Genomic DNA, 12,947 nt, shown 5'->3' with positions numbered 1-12,947 from the left:
AGAATGAGGGGGTGCTAGCCTGTGAGGAGGGCAGACTTGCTCCTGATCATGGAAACCCTGGTTTAGGTGATGGTCTAATCTCCCTCTGTGTTTTGGTCTTCTGTGACTTAGTTACTGGGCCTGAATGGCGAATGGGAAATGCTTGGCGCTGTTTTCTTTATGTTGGAACTCAGTGCTGATTAAAAATTGCTCAGCAATGAACATAATTTCCCAAGAGAAATTCACTAGAGTAATGCAAAAGTTGTCTGGTTTCTGTTTTTTAAATTAAATTCCAGTACCAAATGCTGCTATTTAGTGGAGTGGGGAACATGGTTCAAAGTCCCTTTGGAAGAGAAGAATCTGTCTTAGAAGGCAGTAGAATGGGATATTCTTCTCTTCCCAAATTCTTTCTTTTGGTTTTAACTACAGGGTTGGAAAAGGCCTGTGTGTGTGTTTGCATAAGGCAGATTTTTGTCTTTTACTTCTTAATAGAGATGGAGTTGTAGAATGATCATGACACTTTGCAAATAATTTTGGAGCAGCTGGTGGAACAAAAAATAAGCAGAATTCCATTTCTTAAACAGTTGCCAGACTGTCAGTTTATACATAAGGCCAAACTAGGGATGGTAAATCGATGCTTGATTCTGATTTGCTCTCTATAGATACTGCTCTCTGGTACATACAGTAATTGAATTTGGTGCCATTTTTGTGTGGTGGTGAAGTAGGTTATCCTCCCGCTCCCGCCCCCCCCCCCCGCCCCCATCCTGCAGATCTCATTTGCAGATCTCCTCGCAAATGCCGTATTGTGTGGGCTTCATTTGTGAGCTTTTCCCTCCCTCCATGGCACCGCTCTGGTGAGTGAACTCAAGCTTTTAGAGCAAATTAACAACTCAGAATGCTTGTACTGGTTTTTGTTTCTCCTCTCTGCTATCTCCACAATACAGACATATCCTGCCCCACCATACTCATACAAATAACAATTATCTGGCTATACTTAGTCTTGTAAACCTCTAACTTGTTTGGCCTTTTTGTTAGAGTTCCAGTGCATCAACCTTTTGTACCAACTATCCTAATTACCACTAGGAGCATGGTGAGTAAGGGTATCCCTAGCTGTTCTACCTGTCTCTACTCTATGACCCCTGATATGACTCTTCAGGTATTTCCTGTGAGAGTCAGAACGCTTCCATTCATCTTACAGAACAGATGGAAACATATCTCTCTCCCCCTAGCTATTCATTTGCAAGATTAAGGATTTAGATTAAGGATTAGGTCTTTCCTATCCAAGTGTACTTCACCAATAAATCTACTTAGTATTTTATTCTGCAAGAATCTCCATGTGTCTTCTCTAAATAGCTGCAACAATTAAACTCTGCATTCTACACTGTAACTGGAGTGGGTAGCATCTTTATTGCTCTGCTGATTAACTGGGGGATAAAAATTACAACCCCCAACACTTTTCACACAGTACCAGGGGCCAAGCCACCTTTGGACCAACGGGTTCAAAGAACCCGGGCCGCCAATGGAAAAGGCCATGGAAAAGGCCACTGAAACCCCATGGCTTGGGCTCCAGAGGAGCCTGAGCCACACCCCCGTGCATGTGACGTCATGCGCACAGGTACATTTGGAGGGGGCCACCGAGCGGGGCTGGACCTAGGCCGCCGCTCGGCTGGCTCCATGCCTGCACTGTACTGTGCAATATTTGAATGACTGCTGGTGTCTTTTTCAGTCTGGGTAAATGGACTAGACACACTTGTGTGTGTGTGTGTGTGTGTGCGCGCGCGCACGCATGTGTGTGCACGTGCACCAGAAAAGTGCGTGCTTTCCCCAATATTAAGGTTAATTTCCTTGTTGGAAAAAGAAATATATGAATCTACTTTTAATCTAGAACAGATTAGTAACTGTTATGTAGCAAATGTGAAATGAGTTATGTCTCATTATCAGTTCTAGAAAACAAAGTTTCCAAATTGCATAACTGTACTTTTATTTGCATTGTGATCAGAGATCTAGGACTGGCTGGGATGATTAAACTCAAAGGTTGCAGTCATGAAGATTAGCTGAGCAACATCTCCACCTCCAAAGAAGCTGATCCTTGCAGTTGCTTCTTGCACTTTAGGTGCGATGGTTACATGCAACATTTCTACAAATAGATTGCCTATTAATGTATACAAAAAAGTCACTTCTCTTTAGAAATGTTGCAGTGTGTGAAGCAGTCTTCAGACACAGATTGCAAGTATGCTTGCTTGCATATGAATGTAAGTAAGTAAAACTTTATTTCAGTCGTAGACCAGCAATACAACAATATTAAAATAATGATGATGATGATGATGATGATAATAATATGATAATATAAAATCAGACTACACTTATATGCATTTGGCATATTATATAACAATATTTGGCCACTATATGAATAACACCCGAATTAGGATTAGTGAGCAAATAGTTTAAATAAAAATCCTCTCCACAACCCGGAAAATTAATCAAAAGTGGGGCAATTTGTTGGCGTCTTATGTCTCTGTAAGCATATGAATGTGAACCTGACTGTATATACAGTTTCTTGAGAATCATATGCTATATTCAGTTATGAAAAATATCTATAGTAGGTCTTGCCTGTGACCAGATCCTGCCAGAAGCTGTTTATACTTGTTCCTTCCAAATTATGATTTGCAAATAATGAGTCAACATTGGGAGCTCAAACTCCAATCCTTTATCCTCCTTCTCCATAGCAATTTCCTGCCTCCCTCCTTTGTTCAGTGTTACCATGAGGTTGGTGCTACCTATGCAGTGAAGTTAGCACTAATCCTATTCCACAGAAACCATGGTTTCCAAACCTACTTCAAACTATGGATTCAATAAATTATGGTTTGAAGGGAACCATGATTACTATTAACTTTAGTGATGTGTAATGTTAAAGATGTTCTCTGACTTTTTACCTTAAGTAAGTACTCCTGATACATTTGGGATATCTTTTTAAAAAATGATCCATGGATGAATAAATGATTAAAAAGAAGTTGATAGGTATTAATTATTAATATAACCTTTTAAGGAATGAAATAATGAGGATCCTGCTTAAGTGGATAACCAGTTCTAAAGTATACAGTATTTCCTATGATGTTCTATTTTGAGTAGTTGAAGTGCTATGTTTCTTGCATTTACAGAAAGATAATCACAATTATCCTGTAGCAGTCATATAAGTATTCATCAGAGCTCTGACCTAATTGAGATTGTGTCACATTATATAGTATATTTTCCAAGCCAAAAACGTAAGTGTAACAGGATATAGATTAATGAACTAATTAACAAGATTAACTAATCAGCAATATTTTTTTTAATTGAAAAAGTAAGATCTCCAACAAAGAAATGTATCATCCAGAATATCATTTGGAGAATTGGACATTTATATTTATCCACTTGAAAAAGCCATTACTTTCAAAATGGAGGAACACTGGGTCACCATTGTAGATATTGTTGGATATACAGTATATACCTATTTACTTTAGGATTTCATCATGACATTTTATAAGCTTTGTCTCAACGGTATTATACTTGGAGAATTATAGTTATGTGTCTGTCTTTATATGATCTATTAAATTTTTGTATAGTTTATTGGATCTTTATTATTGTTCATGACATATATCTTATCACTGGGAACTACAGTTCACAAAGAACTTGCAGTTTTCTTTAGGTTCCTTTGGCCAAGTTAACTGCATATTTATCTGATCTTTTTCTTGTACTCCTGGGATCAGTTCACGAAGTTGTCCCATGAGCATCAAACATTACATCAGAATTGGTCCTTGCTAATGTGTCTGTTCCCTCGAGCAAGAAGACTTGTATCGTTTTAAAAAGGGGCCGTTAACCTACCTTAATGTGATTGTGGCTGTTCTCATTATGTCATCCTTTTAAAATTCTATTAGGCATATGGCCTTATTTTTTATGGAAAGACCATCTTGGTTTATTAAAAAAAATTCCCTAAAGAAATAAATTATATGACTTAAGTGGGAATTAACTGGGTACAGACTCCAGGACTGGGTTTTGCATGGTTATGGATGTTGTTTGGTTTCAGGATAGATTAAGAGTTTTAAATTGCTCTGTTGTTATTACTCATAGACACATGGTTGTATAACATTGCAAACACATTTATCATTCTTAAAAAAACAAAATATTGTTTGCAACTGGTGGAATGGATTATTATGTTTTCAAAACAAATGTTTCAAACTCAAAGGGTATTTCTTACCCTTATAAATTATAAGGAAATTATATATAATTATATATATTTCAGAGTGGTTTACATTTGGTTTTTGCCTACCAATTGAAACAGCTATATTGAAAGAACTTTATATTGGGCTGTCAACACAGAAATGGGGAGGAAGAATTAAAGCTTCCACACTTGAGGGCCTTTTGCTGATGTATCAGCAAATCTGGATTTCTGATCCAGTGTGCATTTGATAGGGAGTGCCGCCAGTTCTGATTCTCTGAGGGTTATCTCTACAGTACATCTGTCATAGGCTCTAACTGTCCCTATTTATAAGGGATAGTCCCCTATTTCTGGACTCTTTCTCTGCTGAACCATTGTCCCTAATTTTGTACCTGTTTTTGCCTCTTGGCCTTGTTGTCCCCCACCCCGCCCCCATGTGAATTACTAGAATATTCTTCAGGATTCAACTCCTTCCTCAGAACCTCTAGAAATTAAATATCTGAATGGATAGATGGATATGCTGTATCCCTAATACACCTGTATGTCAATGGGTATCCAAATCTACGGCACTATGGAGTGCACAGCATCTAGCGGATGGAATTCAGACTTCAGCAAAGTTTATGGCGGAGGGCTTGGGGAGTCATCCTTGCTATGAGAATTGTTTGTAACAAATAGGGGCATAATTAGGGTGTGGCCCATGGGGTATGGGCCTCCAATGACTGGCTCAGAGCCCTGAATCTCATCAATCACCTCCTTGCGTGGGGGATGGGCAGTTGTCTCTGCTGCTGCTCCAGGAACAACAGTGGCTTCTCATCTCTGTCTCCTCCCTGAAAGGTGCTATGCTGGGAACAAAACAGACACATTAGCTCCTAATACAGCACTTGTCTCCTTCAGTCTCCCTTTGGGGAGGAGTAAGATGTAATTAATCTTGGGGGGTATGATGGAATTTAATAATCAAAAGAGGGGTTGTGGGCCCAGGCCCCAGATCATCTGACTATCTACCAATGCTTCTGGTTACAAATGTATCCCAGTGTTGAACTGTGAATCATTGAAGGGTATGGACTTGTCTCATCTGCTTTGGTAATCTGGAGTAATGTGCTCTGCATGTATTTTATTACCCGCTTTCCATTTGTGGCATGCTTGGAGTCAGAAGTGTGCACCACATCTTCCAGGTTGCTTGACCATGCCCCCTAGACATTCACAGCTATGTCCTTATTTTCTTCAGTGAAATATGTTTGTCTCTTTCATATATTATGTTTTTCAGTGTATACTTTTTAAAGTTAGGTGTACACTCTGAAAATGTGTGAAGCAGTTATTGTTGGGGTACTTACTTATATAGCAGAATATTTTAGGAGCGAACTCAAATAGCTCCTAAATCCTGCTCCCATTACTGCAGAAGTTAACAGGGTCTCAGGGGCAACAGCTTGTAAAGAATAAGCATGGAGATTGTTTATTTATTTATCTATTTATTTAATTACATTTATAGACCACCGCTTCCAAAGGCTCTGGGTAGTGCACAACAAGTTTAAAAAGACATAAAACAAACTCCATCTAAAACACTCTTCTTAAAACAATATAAAAACAATTCAAAACCATTCAAAATACCCCCAAACAATGTAAAAACCTTGGAAGGCCAGGCCAAACAAATACGTTTTCAGATCTCTCTTAAAGGCCAAGAGCGAACCCAAACTGCAGATATCTGCCAGGAGTGCATTCCATAGGCCAGGAGTGCATTCCATAGGCCAGGAGCAGCTAAGGAGAAGGCCCAGTTCTGAGTCGCAACCAGACGTACCAGTGGTAACTGGAGACTGACCACTCCAGATGACCTCAACGTGCAATGGGGATCATACAGAAGAAGTTGCTCTCTAAGGTAGCCCAGACCCAAGCCATTCAGGGCTTTAAAAGTAATAACCAGCACTTTGTATTTTGTCCGGAAACATATCGGCAGCCAGTGCAACTGTTTTAAAACAGGCATAATATGTTCTCTCTGGGTTATCCCAGGGACTGGTCTGGCTGCCGCATTTTGAACTAACTGAAGTTTCCGAACTACATACAAAGGCAGCCCCACGTAGAGTGCATTGCAATAGTAGAGCTTGGAGGTTACCAGCTGATGCATCACTGTTTTGAGATCATTCTCATCAAGGAATGAATGCAGCTGTCAAATCAGCCAAAGTTGATGGAAAGCGCTCCAGGCCATAGTCTCTACCTGAGATACCAGGGCGAGGCCCGGATCCAAGAGCACTCCCAAGCTACGTACCTGTTCCTTCTAGGGGAGTGTAACCCCATCCAGCACAGGAAGATCTAAATCATCCCTCAAATTCTGATCCCCCACAATGAGCACATCGTTCTTGCTTGGATTCAGCTTCAATTTGTTGTCCCTCATCCAGCCCATTACTGCCAATAGGCAGGCATTTAGGGAGTTAATGCCATTTCCTGATGATGATGATGATGATGATAAGGAGAAATAGATTTGAGTTTCCTCAGCATACTGATAACACCCTGCACCAAATCTCCTGACGACCTCACCCAGCAGTTTCGTGTAGATGTTAAAAAGCATTGGTGACAGAATGGAGCCCTGAGGGATTCCATATAATAGCTCCCATTTCAAAGAGCAACTGCCACCGAGCTCCACCATTTGGAATCTGCCTGAGAGATAGGAGTGGAACCACTGCAAAGCACTGCCTCCTATCCCCAACTCCTCCAGGTGATCCAGAATGATACCGTGGTCAATGGTATTGAACACTGCCAAAAGATCCAAAAGAACCAACAGAGTCACACTCCCTCTGTTGATTCCCTGGTAAAGGTCATCCATCAGGCCGACCAAGGCAGACTCTACTCCATAGCCTGCTCTAAAGCCAGTTTGAAATTGGTCTAGATAATCGGTTTCTTCCAAAACTGCCTTGAGCTGGTTAGCCACCACTCTCTCAGTCACCTTGCCCAACCATGGGAGATTGGAGACTGGCCTATAACTATCCATCACTGAGAGATCTAGGGAAGGCTTCTTAAGAAGTGGTCTAATCATAGCCTCCTTCAGACTAGGAGGCATCCTACCCTCCCTCAGTGAGGAGTGAATGATATTAACTAGGCCATCTCCAACAATTTCCCTGCTAGATAGATGCAGCCAAGTCAGACAAGGATCCAGAGAACAAGTGGTAGGCTGCACTGCCCCAAGCAGCTTGTATACGTCCTCAGGCATCACAGATTGAAACTTATCCGATCTAATACTTCAAAAGGGATTGCTGGACACGCTGTGCATGTGCAGCAGCAACAACTGGTCACTTTTGGTCCGAGAAGGTATGCTGCTGCACTGCCTGACCATTTTAAAAGGGAGTGCTGGCGGGGGAGATGTGGTGGGAGGGGTAAGAGCACCCTCCCCCATCCTTAAAGAGACCCCCCCCAACCTTCAAACCGGCCGAACCGCTGGTCTTTCGAACCAGTACCATGTACATCCCTACTGGACACGACCCTAATAGACTCTGCAAAAACAGTGGAGTCTAAGTCGGCCCAAATACAAGAGATTTTGTCTGCAAAGAACCCATTAAAAGCATCTCAGCAGAAAAAGGTCTCCGGGGACTGGTTTGAAATTGAAGGAGCCTGAATCAAACTCCTCACAACCCGGGACAGCTCTGCTGAATGCAAACCTGCAGAAGCAATGCGTGAGGACCAGAACTGGTTTTTTGCCACACACACTGCTTCCAAGAAGTGCTCTTACCACTGGACGTTGGGGCCAAAGTCTAGGGCCTCCACACTCCCTGGGGGCCCCCAAATCTTTTTTAGTCTGTCCCAGGTGGTGTAATTGCATTACAAATGTGTTAAAAATACTGTTTGTTTGTATGGGGGGGTGGGGGCCTCCAAAAGCCTTTAGGTCCAGGCTGCAAAATTACCTAGGTATACCTCTGCCGCTTCCGCATAAACCTTCAAATGGGCTCTATATGGTGTCCTGTCAATTTTGAGCCGAGTTCTCCTCCACTTGTGCTCCAGTCACCTACCTTGCTGCTTCAGACCCTGCAACTCCTCTGTATTCCAAGGGGCCACTTTTAAAGCAGGCTCGAAGGGAGCGATGGTGTCTACTGCTCTGGTGAGTTCTCTATTGCAGGTTCTCACCAGGGCACTGACAGAATCACTGTTAGGACCAACATTAAAACCCTCCAAGGCTTTTTGGACTCTTACTGGGTCCAGCAGCTGTCTCGGGTGGTCCATCTTCATAGGTCCTCCACACCTTCAGGGCTGGGTAGTGGTTGTGAACCCAACCTTAACCAGGTAGTGGTCTGCCCATTACAATGGGGAAATCACAGGTTCCCCCACCCACAAAACTCTCCCCTGATCCGAACAAAAGACCAAATCGAGTGTGTGGCCAGCAACATGAGTTGGTCCTGAAACTAGTTGGGATAGGCCCATCGTTGTCATGGCTGCTATGAACTCCTAAGCCACACCAGACAAGTCAGCCTCACAATGAAGTCCCCCAGCACTAAAAGTCTGGGTAACTCCAACACCAACTCTTAGACCAACTCCGTCAGCTCAGTTAGGGAGTCAGTTGGATAGCGGGGTGGACGGTATACCAACAGAATCCCCAGTCTATTCCTAGTTGCCAGCATCAGAAATACACACTCAATATAAGTCAACTGTCGCACAGGGGCCCTGGTAAGGGAAATTGTATTTTTATGGACCACAACCACTCTACCCCTGTCCACTTCCCCTAGCCTGCTCCACAACAGAGTAGCCTGGTGGGAGAAGCTGGGCCCAAACTGGGCCACTATCCTCTGACAGAGAAATTCTGGGAATTCTGGATTTGTTTAATGAGCAGAGGCCAAGCCATCCTTCAGGTTCAAGCTTTTATTGATCACGACATGCTAGGTGTCTCTCTTCCAAGAGCACACACTCAGGCTTTTGGCAAGAGTCTATTATACTGTTTACATACAGGCTATAGGATTGAGTACAGAGCCTATCAGAGACCAAAGTTTCATGGTATATACTGTACAAACCATACTAGTACAAACAGAATAAAGCTTAGCCATTGGTAGATAAGGTGAACCAATAAGGCAGAAACCAGCAATAATGCACCAATCAGCTTTAGTTGTGCTTATGCCTAGTAAGGTAGGGCAAGCTATGGTCAATAGGTGTTTATCTCTACTCAGGCGGGGTATTGTTTCCAAGAAAAGGGGCCCTGTAACAGCAGAGTGCAGAACATCAGAACATAAGAATAGCCCTGTTGGATCAGGCCCAAGGCTCATCTAGTCCAGCAGCCTGTTTCACACAGTGGCCCACCAGATGCCTCTGGGAGCCACAGGCTCTCCTGCTGTTACTCCCCTGCTGTTACTCTCTCCTGCTTTTACTCCCCTGCAACTGGGACTCTGAGGCTGGAGGTGGCCTATAGCCCTCCAACTAGTTGCCGATGATAGACCTCCCTCCATGAAGGTATCCAAACCTCTCTTAAAGCCATCCAGGTTGTTGGCTGTCACCACATCTTGTGGCAGAGAATTCCACTAGTTGATTATGCATTGTGTGAAAAAGTACTTCCGTTTGTTGGTCCTAGATTTCCTGGCAATCAGTTTCATGGGATGACCCCTGGTTCTAGTGTTATGTGAGAGGGAGAATAATTTCTCTCTCTCCACTTTCTCCACACCATGCATGATTTTATAGATCTCTATCATGTCGCCCCATTTTAGTCTTTTTTCTAAACTAAAAAGCCTCAGGTGCATTAGCCTTGCCTCATAAGGAAGGTGTTCTAGGCCCCTGATCATCTTGGTTGCCCTCTTCTGCACCTTTTCCAGTTCTACAATGTCCTAATTAGATGTGGTGGCCAGAATTGTACGCAGTACTCTAAATGTGGCCGCACCATAGTTTTGTATAAGGGCAATATAATATTAGCAGTTTTATTTTCAATCCCCTTTCTAATGATCCCTAGTGTGGAATTGGCCTTTTTCTCAGCTGCCGCACATTGAGTCAACACTTTCAATGAGCTGTCCACCACGACCACAAGATCCCTATCCTGGTCAGTCACCGACAGCTCAGATCCCATCAGCGTATACTTGAAGTTGGGGTTTTTTGTCCCAATGTGCATCACTTTACACTTGCCAGCATTGAACTGCATCTGCCACTTTGTCACCCACTCATCCAGTTTGGAGAGATCCTTTTGGAGCTCATCACTACCCGAAAGAGTTGGGTATAATCTGTAAATCTGGCCACCTCTCTGCTTACCTCTACTTTTAGATCATTTATGAATAAATTAAAAAACATCGGTCCCAGTACAGATTCCCGGGGGACTTGTGACCTTTAGAACTTATATAGGTAACACAACTAGGTGAAAGGAGATAGTGTAATTTTCCTTCAGCTCCCCCATTCAAGTCTCCCCCATTCAAGTCAACTCCCCTATTCAAGTCAACTCCCCCATTCAAACCTGGTCGGCTCCCTCATTCATGGATGATTTTGGTCTTATTCTGAACCAACTTGGCATTGCAGAGGAGCAAGGCATGTTCTGTGGGTAGATGGAACTTCTCCCTGAGGCCACAGAATGGACAGAGCAGCCAGAAGTGGAAACAGTTATTAAATTACTGGGTTCCCTTGCCCTTTAACAGCCAGCTGCTCAGAGCTGCCGGACACACCCCACACATCACCCTGCCTAAGGGAACCCAAACACATTATAACAAAAGGCCTGGCACAACCCAATAAAAGGAGAACTAGAGACCTCCGACACCACCTTAATATAACTTTAAGATTGATTTGATCCATCCGAGAAGCAAAATGGACTAGTATGTAAAGCAAGGCCTTTTTATTTGTGCTCCCACAATTGTGGAATCCTCTCACTAAACAGGCCAATCTGAGAGTATGACTACTGTCTTTTTGGAAGGACTGTTAAGTCCTTTTTTTGCTGAATTAGTCTGCATCAAATGTCTTTGATATACACTTGTGGACTTTTTGATAATGTATTTGATTGTACTGCTGTTCAACATTTTAAATGAGAGGTGTGCTTGCTTATGTTTTTAGGAAAAATGCTGAAATAATGGTGTAAGTGGTACATGGAAATGAGGCAATGGAAGGCCATTTGTAGATACCCAACCCTGGTATGAGAGGTGGCAAGGCAAGCTCTGGATTAGGGCTGCCAGGGTCTGAGCAGGTTAAGGGATAGGTACAAGGAGAACCACAGGGCTCTGTGGGCGCCAGGAGTCGAAATCGACTTGACGGTACCCTTTACCTTTACTGGTAAGGTAAAGCGTGCTGTCAAGTTGATTTTGACTCCTGGCGCCCACAGAGTCCTGTGGTTTTCTTTTGGTAGAATACAAGAGAGGTTTACCATTACCAGAGACACAAGTTTTGGGCGGTATAAAAATATGTATAAATAAATAAATAAATTAAATAACTCTCCCACACAGTATGAAATGACGTGTTTCAGCATCATAGAGGTGTTTCCCATAGTCTGGGAAGCATACCAGCGGGAATTTGAACCATCGATTGTCTGCTTGTTAGTCAAGCATTTCCCTGCTGCGCCAAAGGTACAGGTACTGGTAATCTGAGGCAGATATAAGTTGTGTGGTATTGGGCAAATAGGGAAACAGGGCTGAAGAGGCTGAGGGCATTTTAATGAGGTGTGTTGGGCAAGTCAGTGTATTTAGGCTTTAGAAGATGGTGGGATTGGTTGTAGGGGAGCATCCCCATCTTCGGTTAGAGCCAAGTGAATGGTTGAAAGTGAGTTTGTAGCAATTTGTGAACCTTGAGCATGGGGGCACCATTCCCTCTGTTAACAAAATGATAAAAACACATTCCTTGACTGTGCCTAAAAATTACAGAAACCCCCTTAGCCTGGCAGAAAAGTATGGTCTCAAAACTTGTGGGGTGGGGGAAGGGGGACGGGGTGGGGGAAGGGATGTGCATGTATGGTGTCCTAATGATGCTAGAGAACATCTTTGGAAGAAAAGGGAGCCTAAAATTGGGAAGAATGGCACACATCCTCGCCCAAGAATCCTTCCAGCAGCTGACCCTTCCCTAGGGCATTCGTGCATTTGAAGGAATCTGAATTGTCTAAGGGTATAATTAGACTGATAAACTGGTTTTGCATATGACTAAAACAATAGTTTTGAAGTATTGGGGGAATTTACTGCTTTTGTTTTTAGACAGTGCATGTATGTGTTGTGGCAGGTACCACCTCCTGTGTTTGAGGGAGAGAAAGAAATGATCCATCTGAAGTTGATATGAATACTTGTATTACAAACAATTAAGGGCGCCTTATTAGTTGGACAGAAGCTTGTTAATTGAGTAATCTGATTAATTGCCTAAACATTCTAGCCATACCCTTTAGTGACAGGATCATTGTGGTGGGGTGAGAGGCATGGCCTAGGAGCATGCTGGGCATGCATCCTCTAAGCCCAGTTTCTTTCATTCCCAAGCAAAGATCATTTTGGTGATGAGGAGAACTTGCTGTGCTCTTTGTGAATGGTTTGTAGGCACTTGTCTTTTCATATTGAACAATACTGCAACCTGCCTTAATCCCTTAGGTAGAGGTGGGATAGGGATATGCTCAGCCATATAAAAAGTGCCTTGCCTAGTTGCCTATGGCAAGAAAGAATTGCCTCAAGGCAAATGGGCAAGGAGGTTTTAAAAAATTTTTGTTCTTTTTTCCTCTTTCAGGTGACGGATGATACAGGTATTTATGGACTGGCAGATTAGTAAAAATGTTGTAGACTAGTAGCTTTTTTGTGGGTTTTATATGCAAGGTTTAGGTATGCTTCTCAATAAGTAAATTAGAATGTAACATATTTATTTTGACTGCTTGCATTAA

The 12,947-nt window shown here is 42.7% G+C and overlaps 1 protein-coding gene across 7 annotated transcripts in view; it reads left to right on the top strand.

Moving 5' to 3' along the window:
* RGL1 (ral guanine nucleotide dissociation stimulator like 1) overlaps nucleotides 1-12,947 on the top strand; it is a 190,225-nt gene that overhangs the window by 38,989 nt on the left and 138,289 nt on the right. The window lies entirely within an intron of this gene.

This window comes from Hemicordylus capensis, chromosome 4, assembly GCF_027244095.1.
Source record: "Hemicordylus capensis ecotype Gifberg chromosome 4, rHemCap1.1.pri, whole genome shotgun sequence".
Classification (NCBI taxonomy): domain Eukaryota; kingdom Metazoa; phylum Chordata; class Lepidosauria; order Squamata; family Cordylidae; genus Hemicordylus; species Hemicordylus capensis.
Note: the sequence above shows the minus strand (reverse complement) of the source record. Positions and strands in the feature narration are given on the sequence as shown.